This window comes from Glycine soja, chromosome 8 (genome assembly GCF_004193775.1).
Source record: "Glycine soja cultivar W05 chromosome 8, ASM419377v2, whole genome shotgun sequence".
NCBI classification, from domain to species: Eukaryota; Viridiplantae; Streptophyta; class Magnoliopsida; order Fabales; family Fabaceae; genus Glycine; species Glycine soja.
The window spans coordinates 20137520-20147812 of record NC_041009.1 but is presented as its reverse complement, the minus strand read 5'-3'; the positions used below and the strand labels follow the sequence as shown (position 1 = coordinate 20147812).

At 28.2% G+C, this 10293-nt stretch overlaps 1 non-coding gene across 1 annotated transcript; it reads left to right on the top strand.

The window, feature by feature from the left end:
* Nucleotides 1-4919: 4919 nt before the first annotated feature.
* On the top strand, nt 4920-4992 carry TRNAR-CCG. Its single transcript has one exon. It is a non-coding gene; the product is annotated as a tRNA-Arg (tRNA).
* The last annotated feature ends 5301 nt before the right edge of the window (nt 4993-10293 follow it).

Sequence of the window (10293 nt, the reverse complement as noted above, 5' to 3'; positions counted from 1 at the left end):
TTTGTCTTAATGTCATTATCAACATCAACATCACCTCATCTCAATGTCATTCTCAACATCAACATCATCTCATCTCAATGACATTATCAACTTCAACATCATCTCATCTCAATGACATTATCAACATCAACATCATTTCATCTCAATGATATTATCTACAACAACAACATTATCATTTTATATCAATATAATCATCAATAACAACATCATACTCTTTCAACATTATCGTAAACATCAATGTCACCTCATATCAATTAATTCATTAATAAAAATATCATCAATAAATCACATTCCACACATACATACATACATACATACATATATACATACATACATACATATATAGTTCATGCCTGAGATTCACACTCCCCAGGTCTTCAAACAACACAAGTCTAATAAAACAATAATGTCATTTATCAATAATAGATGTATCACATCCCATTAGTCAAAAATATTATTTTTCTTGAAAACCAGCATACACAGGGACAGACATACATCACCATAATTGGGTTCCCTGACCCCAATTATGACATCAGAGCCATAAAATTATAATAAACTTCCCTCAACTATCGTGAGCTCTTTGTCAGTTCCTCTCTGTGTTGCTCAAAGACCTCTCTTGTTCACTTTCGTCAGTCCAAACAAAAAGTTCTATATACCAAATCAAAGGAAATTTAGTATAGATTTAAAAAATAAGGTTAATAATAACATTCGAGGTCAATTACCCTTGTCAAAACATAAAGGGCTAAAGGGTGTTTTGGGTTCTACTACAAGGAAACATCATTTTGAAATTCGGATCACGCCAATGTGACCAAGGTTCAGCGAAGGTCACAAAAATAACATCAATTTTATTAAAAGATAACTTTTACAACGTCTCATTTTCAAGGGTTTTTCAAAAGGATTGTTAAAACATCCTTTTACAATACCCAAAACACAAGAAACACTAAGAGAAAGTCAAACTAACTAGGAGAAAGACTTAGAAGTCAAGATTATCTCAGAGAAGCTATGAAAGAAAGGATTATAGCTTATTCTCCACCGAATCCTTGAGGTGGATTCTGATGATTCTGCTCCAATTAAAACGTTCCTCTCGATGTGGTGGTTCGACGGCAAGCAACGACGGCTCGTGGTGACCACCGGTGGTCGTGGGTGGTGGAGGAGGTGTTAGGGCTTTGATGGGCGTTTGGAGAGAAAAAGAGTGAAAAATCGTATTTTTTATGCTGAAGAACATATTTATAATCTACAGATCTCGCTTAGTGAACTCATCTCGCTAAGCGAGAATGCACTTTTCGCGCTATGAGCAAACCCCTCTTGGGTTGGGATTTACGCTGAGCATGACAATTTGCACTCAGTGCAATTCCCTCTCAGTTGGAATCACGCTTAGCGTGCTTCTCGCACTAAGCGAGATATAAAAGATTGTTATTTTGTAAATCTCAACGGTCAAAACCTAAAGACTTGATTTGTGAACCTATAGTCCAAATTTGAAGGTGATCGAATGGTTAATGAATTCAGGATGCAGTTTTACCAGAACAAGTTTAGGTAAAAATCTGAAATCTCATAATTTGAACTTAGGTCAATAAAACTGCACATAACTCAACATCCAAATCAAGAAAATCACACATGGACAATTCATACCATACCTCAACTCATCCAAGTCAATCATATAATCAAATAACACGATAAATACATTTAAACATCGATCTATAGTTAGCGAAATTTTAAGGTGTTACAGTAGGTTGACAATTTTATTTTGGGCAGATGGGACTAGTAGAGCTGACTTCCAATGCTTTGGAGATGTACTTGCTTTTGATGCAGCCTATGGTAATCTTTTCAAGTAGAAATCATTATAACAAAACAATGATATTTGGTGTTGCTATTGTATTCGATGAAACAATTGAAACTTAGAAATGGGTGCTGAATGTTTTTTTAGATTGTATGTGTAAGAAGCAACCAAAAGTTGTAATAATTGATGGAAATAGAGCAATGAGGGAGGCAATAAAAGAGGTTTTTTTTAACACTAATCATAGGCTTTGTGCTTGACACATGCAAAAAATGCATCTGACTATGTGAAGAATAAAAAACTTCATGAAGATTTCCAAATAGCCATTTATGGTAATTTTCAGCTGGAGAAGTTTGAAGTTTTTTAGAAGCACAAAATTTAAGGAAATAGTTAGGTTGCCCAAACATATAAGAAGAAGCAAAATGTGGGCAACTGCTTATCTTAGGGACACATGTTTTGCACGTTTAAGGACTACTTCATCGTGTGAGGGGGTGAACTCTTGTATGAAAATATATGTAAAAAGGAAGAATTCAATTGTTTTCGGTACAATGAGTTGTTTTTAGATTTTAACATTTTTTATACTAAACCTTATATAAATACTTCATTGCCTACGATTAAGCGGGAGGCTGCAAATCTATACACACAGAATGTTTATGATTTAGTTAAGAAGAAGATTCTCAATGTCGGAGGGGTGAATGTTATAAATAGATGTCAAGTAGGAGACAAGGTTACTTTCAAGGTAGACAAATTTAGTATAGTAAGGGACTTAGTCAATATTTTGTTAAGTATGACAAAGTTGAATCCAAATTTCAGTGTGACTGTATGATGTTTGAGTCCTCCGGTATTCCATGTTCGCACATTATGTGTGCCATGCATCTTGACCACATCCATGCATTCCCCTCAAGCTTGATTTGTAAGCAATGGTTGAAGGATGCAAAAATTTCTTTATTGACTTCTCCTGTTCCATCTAAAACCAATCCTTACATGATGAAAATGGGTCATTTTGGGGCTTTATCAAGTTGCTGTAATAAATTATGTGAACTAGGTTCAAAAGATGCTAATAACTTCAAGTTTGTAAGGGATGGATTACTTAAGTTGACTGAAAGGTTGCAGAAACGCCTAGATTTGGGTGGTGATCCTGTTAGGCATCCTAGTGGTATGACAGATGATGTGAAGAATACTAATGTGGGACAAAAGGTGCACCCCGAAAGAAGAAACAGAAAAAAAAACTCAACAATGCTCCAATTGTGAGGAGATTGGACACTGTGCAACAACATGTCTTTTGTTAAAATGTATGGAAGACGACCTAAGTTGCGGTGAAGATTTTAACTTCAATGATCCTTCTGTTAATAACACTGAAGGGGCTAACGTAAGTTTCAGTCAAGATGCAGCACCGGTTGGTTGTACTGAGACGCCTGTTGCAATGTCGAAAAATGTAAGCATATTGACCTTAGTTGTTTTGGATTATGGTGTGTTTAATTGAATGCATGTCATACTAACATGACTAATAATTTGACTTGTATTTCCAAGCAGACAATGATACACAAAAAAAAGTGGAGTAAACCAAAATTAAAAAAAAGGAAGTATGTACGTGTATAGTATATGTCAGTGTGGACATATTTAGTCAATATTTTTAAGTACTTATGTTGCTTATTGTTTGTAGGCAAATGCCAACAAAGTCATGGATGAAGTGGGTGTATTAAGCGAGCGGTTAAACATGAACAATCCATTGACTTTGGAACATAAATCGGATGTTATAAGTATATTATTGAACATGAATTTGTTAGACTTTTGTTTTATAAGTTTATATTTACTATGATTCATTTTTCAGAACATGGGTGGTGAAATATGTGGATCAAGTAACCCCATTCAGACCACACAAACTTCTGATAATAAAGGTGCATCCATATATGGCTCAACTAACCTAGTTCAACAACGTTCAGGTTTCTGGCTATAGATGTAGTATATATCCTGGATATTTTGGTGGTCCCCGAGTACATCCTATGTACACTCAACAACAATTGCAGTAATACATGTTAAAACTAAGTTAGCTTGATCAAGAGGTACATTTTTCACAACAACTATTTTGACATAACTGCATTTGCAATTTATTTACCAAAAATATTTATCATGTGATACTTATTTCAACACAAAAATAAAAAGGATTTATCATTTATTAATCCAAGCTAATTGTATGTTTACTTAGGTGATCAACTTAGTAGCTTGTGTTAGATTTGGACGATCACTTGTCTCATCTATCTTGAATTTTGATAAATAACAAAAAGTATAAATTAATAATATTCTAATGAGTTTTTGACAAGTGAACATATTTTATTCTTAAGAATTAAACAATACATTGTATGTTCAAGAAGGATTGTTATGTTAACCATTTATCCAGCATCTAACACACTAAAGTCAAAAGGGGTCCACTCTTTATGAAAATTAGTGTTATATGATTATTCCATGTGTGCTCAGTAAATGATTCATACATCCTTTAGAATGAGGGCTTTACAACCCCCTAAAATAAGGTTGTGCCAAATAATTAGCCAATCCATAAAAGAGTGTTAGGAACACATTCTTTCAAATAAACTCTAACTATTTTTTTTTATTACAAAATAAAAAAAATCATTGAATACAATGTCAGATCCATCAAATTTTGTTAATTATAATAAATTTCAACCAACCAAAAAAGTGTGTCAAAAAATATGTTCCATAAAACAAAAAATTATTATTTTTACTAATTCAATAACAATTATAAAAAGAATTGTAATCAAGCACGCTCAAAACATTCATTCAAATATGAAATTTTTGAGAAAGAAAAATGTTTAAGGAGATTTTATATATATATATATATATATATATTCTTTTTTTATTGGATTTTTTTCTCTAAAATATAGATAAATAAACCAATAGATTACCTAGACCATTTTTTATAACAAGGACCCGTATCTTCCAACAGTTAACCCAAAAACACGGTTACTCTCCATTAAGGATATTTTATTATATCAAAGACTATGTTTATTCGTTTTATTTATGTTATTTTGTTTGATTTTGGTCTCTTATGTGGCAATTTAAACAAGTAATGAGGGAATTAAATAAAATAGTTTTAGGACATAAATATTATATCTGGCCACTTTAAATAACTGATCGCGTGGCCTAATGGATAAGGCGCTCGCCTCCGGAGCGGGAGATTGTGGGTTCGAGTCCCATCGCGATCGTTCCTTGCCTTTACAACCTTTTGTCAAACATACTTTTCCATGCCAGAAAAAACTTCAAAAGAATTAAAGTTGTAACCATCTATGATTTTAACATTTATGTTTTTATATTCATATATATGATAATAATTTTTATTAATAAGTATTTTTTAAATAGATTATTCCCATTATGTTAGGCTTATAGATGTGCCACTTCATCTGTTAAATACAAATATTTTTTTTGCCGTTGTATAATACATTGGGTGTCCATACTAAAACCTGCTCACAAATTATTTTTGAGTAAATTATTTTTTTAATCCAGAATTTTTTATTTTTTTTATTTTAGTCCAGTAGAATTTTTTCATCCTTATTTTTATTTTTAGGATTAACTTAGTATTTTGGTCCTTTAATTTATTATTTAGGTTCAATTTAGTCTTTTAATTTTTTTTGGTTCAATCTGATCTTCTAATTTTTTAAACTAATTCAATTTGATCCTCTATTTTTTTTTGTTAAATTTGATCATCTGATTTTTTTTAAATTGATTCATTTTTTTGTGTGAAAAATATGTATTTTCTGGCAGTTTAAAATCACATTTAGACCGAAAGACTAAACTGAAATAATTTAAAAAAATTGAGGATCAAATTGAATCTTAAAAAAATTAAAAAATCAAATTAAACCTAAATAATAAATTAGAGAACCAAAATACTAATTTAACCTATTTTTAGTCCCTAAATTTGTTTCCATGATTACTTTTAATTCATTTAAGGGACTAAGTGAGGACAGAAAAAAATTAAGGGACTAAAAGTAAAAATAAAAAAAAGTTGAAATACTAAAATTATATAAAAAAATTCAGGTACAAAAATTATAATAAATTTAAGGTTTAAAAAGATAATAAATCCTTTTTTATTTCATTATTATATTCAAAATCATATTTTTAAATATAATTATAACAAATATTACTCATTTATTTATAGAACCTAATTATAGTTTAATACATAAAACTTTTTTATTTTCTTTCTCATTTTTTATGTATACTTTTATAAAACTTTTACATGTATGTTTGGGTTGACTCCATTGGAAAATGTAGTCTCTAGCAAGGTTGAAGGGCACGACTAGTGTCGGTTAATAGTCAGATAGGCCGACTCTATTTGCGTCCGCCCCACGGCCTACACTAATATTTGGTAGCTAATTGCCTGCCCTCTTGTAGTGAGGAGAGCTAATGGATAAAAAATTCGATATTAAAAAGGTACAGAGGCACCAGTTCTCGCCTTGTTGGATGTTTTAAGATAATTATTTAGCGTGGAAGAACATTATTGAGTACAAGTAGTAATTGTAAATGTTTAGTTATATTTCTTTTTTTTTTATTATTGTCTTAAGTTTTTATTTACTTTCCTAAAAGAATTATTTACTTTTCTTGAAGACTAAAGTCTTACGGCAAAGTACATGGTTGCATGTCTGACATGCAGTCAGTTACAATCTTTGCCCCTGATTTCTTAATATGGGTAAATTGAGAATATAGAAGGGGACTAAATAGATTTTTTTAAAAAATTTATTAATTTATTCTTTAATTTAATTAAAATGACTCATTGTGATTAATCAAATTTTTCTTAAAAGATTGTTTCAAAATAAGATCATGTGAAAAATAGAATTTTTATGATCCTTTAAAATCAATTAAAATACCAAAATAAATCACAAGATTAAGGGTTTGATAGAAAGAGAATTACACAAAAGTTTATATTAGTTCATGCAAGACCTATATCCCATCGTTCTTAGACCTCTTAAAATGTTCACTTTAGAGAATAAGTACAAAACACTATGCACACATAATTTCCTAAAAGAAACTCTAATCTTTCTCTTGAAACCTAAAAGAGAGAGACCCAGATTTAAAACTCTATCAATTCTCCAAACTTCTTGGTAACTCTAACCAAGAATCACAAACTAATTTTTTTTTAGAAAAGGATTAAATGCACTTGAATGTATAAATCTTTAATATCTTCAAGCTCTTCTCATAAGATGATCGAATCATGATAGGTGAATGAATGCTTAATTCTTTGATCAACTTCAATCTTCAAACAAAATGCAATGAAATTCCTTTAGAAGAGTCTCTTGAAATATTTATCTCAAAGATATAATGTATCAAGAGTCTCTAATGAAAAGAACACAAAGGATACTTATAAATTTCAATATATAGGTAAAACATATCTAATCAACTATGAAAGTAGACAATCAATTAATATGTCAAAATCTCTTTTGTTTTGTATTTTCAGAAACTGGGTAATCGATTATGAAATTGGGCAATCAATTATTTTGTTTCAATTTGAATGCTTCTCATGCTTATATGTTTTTTGGGATAATCGATTATCACTTCGGGTAATCAATTATAGAATTACACAAAGAGCTCCGCATGTTTCTACAAGTAGGATAATTGATCATCTAGGAAGACAATCAATTATCCTAAGTTGCAGATTCTTCCTTCTTCTAAAACGTTTTGACACTCAATTATCAAGTTGGACAATTGATTAATTTGATGGTTTAAGCCAAATTTCAAGTAGAAGTAAGTCATGTTACTTTTACTTAGGAAGCTTAGAGAAAAAAAGACAATTCTTTCATTTCATATTTGATTCTAACTAAGTATGAAAAAGACTCTAGACTATATCAAACACATGTCTAGTCTAAAACATTCAATACATATGCTACATCTATTAAACATGTTTGACATTACAAAATTATCAAATCAAAACCAAAACTAAAGACTTCAAGCTTTGATTTAACACTTTATGAACATGCTACACTATTTATGTAACTGATTTTTTTTTTTTTTGGCTGCATATTTATATAACTGATTTGATGCTTCTAAACTTTATTCATATGGTTTATTTATTTTCTCTTTGTTAATTTGTCTCTAATGCGAATTTATTTTCACTAAGTTACAATTTTCTCTTTGTTAATTTATTTCCATTTCCTTCTCTCTAGCTGGAGCTTCTGCCCTCCTCCCCCAACCTCAAAGGCTTTAATAGATATATATACTACTTATAGTAATATATATATATATATATTTGGGTTAGATTATAATTAGTGACAGCAAATATTATTTAAAATATTAGTATATAGTCATTTATAACATATATTATTAGATTTATTAATTAATATATATATATATATATATATATATATATATGATAAGAAATTAATAGTGATATATTTCTATGACTTTTTATCAATTGTTTTTTTTGTAAGAAAACATTTTATCAATTATTATTACCTAGACTAATTATGCTTTGTGTATTATTGTAAGTTTCGTTTATCTATCTATATATCTATTTATTAAAATTAATTATTATTAAGATTAAGATGATATTGTAAACATATTTATATATAATTTTTATAAAATTTGATACATTTAGTTATTAGGATCAAATATTTATTTATTTTCTATATTTACAAATCTTGTATTTAGTCCCGGACATTATCTTAATTTAGTCCCTGAAGCTTTTTATTGAGTTGAATTTAACATTTTAGTTAATTGGTTATTTAAATAATTATTTTTTATTGAGTTGAATTTAACATTTTAGTTAATTGGTTATTTAAATAATTATTTTTTATTGAGTTAAATTTAATATTTAGTTGAAAAGATGCCAAATATTAGTTATTTTGAAGCCATCAAATTAATTTGATCAAAATTAATATACTTATGAAGTTAATATGTGTATAAAGTACTAGATATTCACAGGAAAATTTAAACTTAATTTACGGAAATGAAATTTTTACTACTTTTATCAATTAAAATCAATATTTATTTTATCTAATTAATATATATTAAATCAGATAAACCAAATTAAATCCATATAATAATAATTGGTTTGTTTAAGAAAAATTAATTTTTATACAAATTAGTATTCATTTTTTATTAATTATCTTCGCACTTAATAAATTATTCAATATTATTTTACCTTGATAAAGTTTAATTTTCTTTTATAAACTAATCTATATATAAAATAAAACACATTCGGATGCAGTTCTTTTTAAAGAAAAATACACTTAATTCAAGGAGATAGTTTTATTACTAAACAAAATTACTTTTTTTTAATCTAATTAACATATATGTAATTACATAACAAAAATCAAATTTAATACATGTAACAGTTATTTGTTTTTCTTTTCAAAATTAAAGTCTAAAATAAAAATAAAAAACATTAACCCATGTAAATATGCAATAGTTATTTGTTTTATGGGTAAATTATTAATCATTTCCTATTTATTGTCTTCTCAATTAATAAATTACTCAACATCTTTTTACTGCGATAACTTTTTTTTTTTTTATAGATTAACATGTATAAGTAAAATTATTAAAATAAGAATGATATACTAAATATAACACACATGGATGAAACTTTTTTTATGAAACGAAGTATGAAAATTTACATTTAACCAACATTAATGATTTTTTTCAATTTTTTTAAAACAAAATTAATTCCATGTAATTGTTATTATCTTAATCTTGCAAAATTAATGTGTAAATCAATTTTTAAGCACATGATGATTCAATCTTATTTATTATATCCTCACTTAATAAATGATTCAAGATTTGTTTTTAATTGGACAAACTTTTTTTTTTTTTTACATTGATATATGTATATAACAAAGAGTTTAATTTCTATACACTACCATTTTAAAGAATTTTTACATTGTAATAAGAAATTGCATTAAGCATGACTTACAAGGTAGTTAGTGTAAAAGCCAAAAAATTATCATAATGGTAATTTGTGATTAATTAGTTGACAATGTAAAACACTTTACAATTACTTGGGGGGTGGTTAGGCAAATCATTATTTATTATTACCTTTTTAGTTAAATAAATTATTCAAGATTTTCTTTTACCTATTGTTAGCTCTATTATGTAAAATTGTTTAAGTTATGGAATTTATATGATTTCCATAGAATTTGTTTTGAGGATGACAAAAGACTATGTTAAAAGATGACCAATAAGTGCATTAAAATTCAAGAATTTGAGTTTCGTTATCAAAGAAGTTCATTTTGATAGGAGTTAATGTTTTCAACCAGTCTATGAAAGCACATGGGGTTTGAAAGCACTTAGAAGTAAGATCGTTTCGAAATTCGAAATAATCATTGAAGTTGTTGATGGAAGAAGTTACACGAAACCATTAGATAACATTAGATCTATATATTTAGAAAATTGTTATATATGTATCGAAATCATAGAATTCAACCGTTAGTATTAGAAGTTTATAAATAAAACCTTTGACAATCATTTTTGGTGAATTGAATCATTATCACTTAAATCTTTAAACATCGACAACTTTGCAC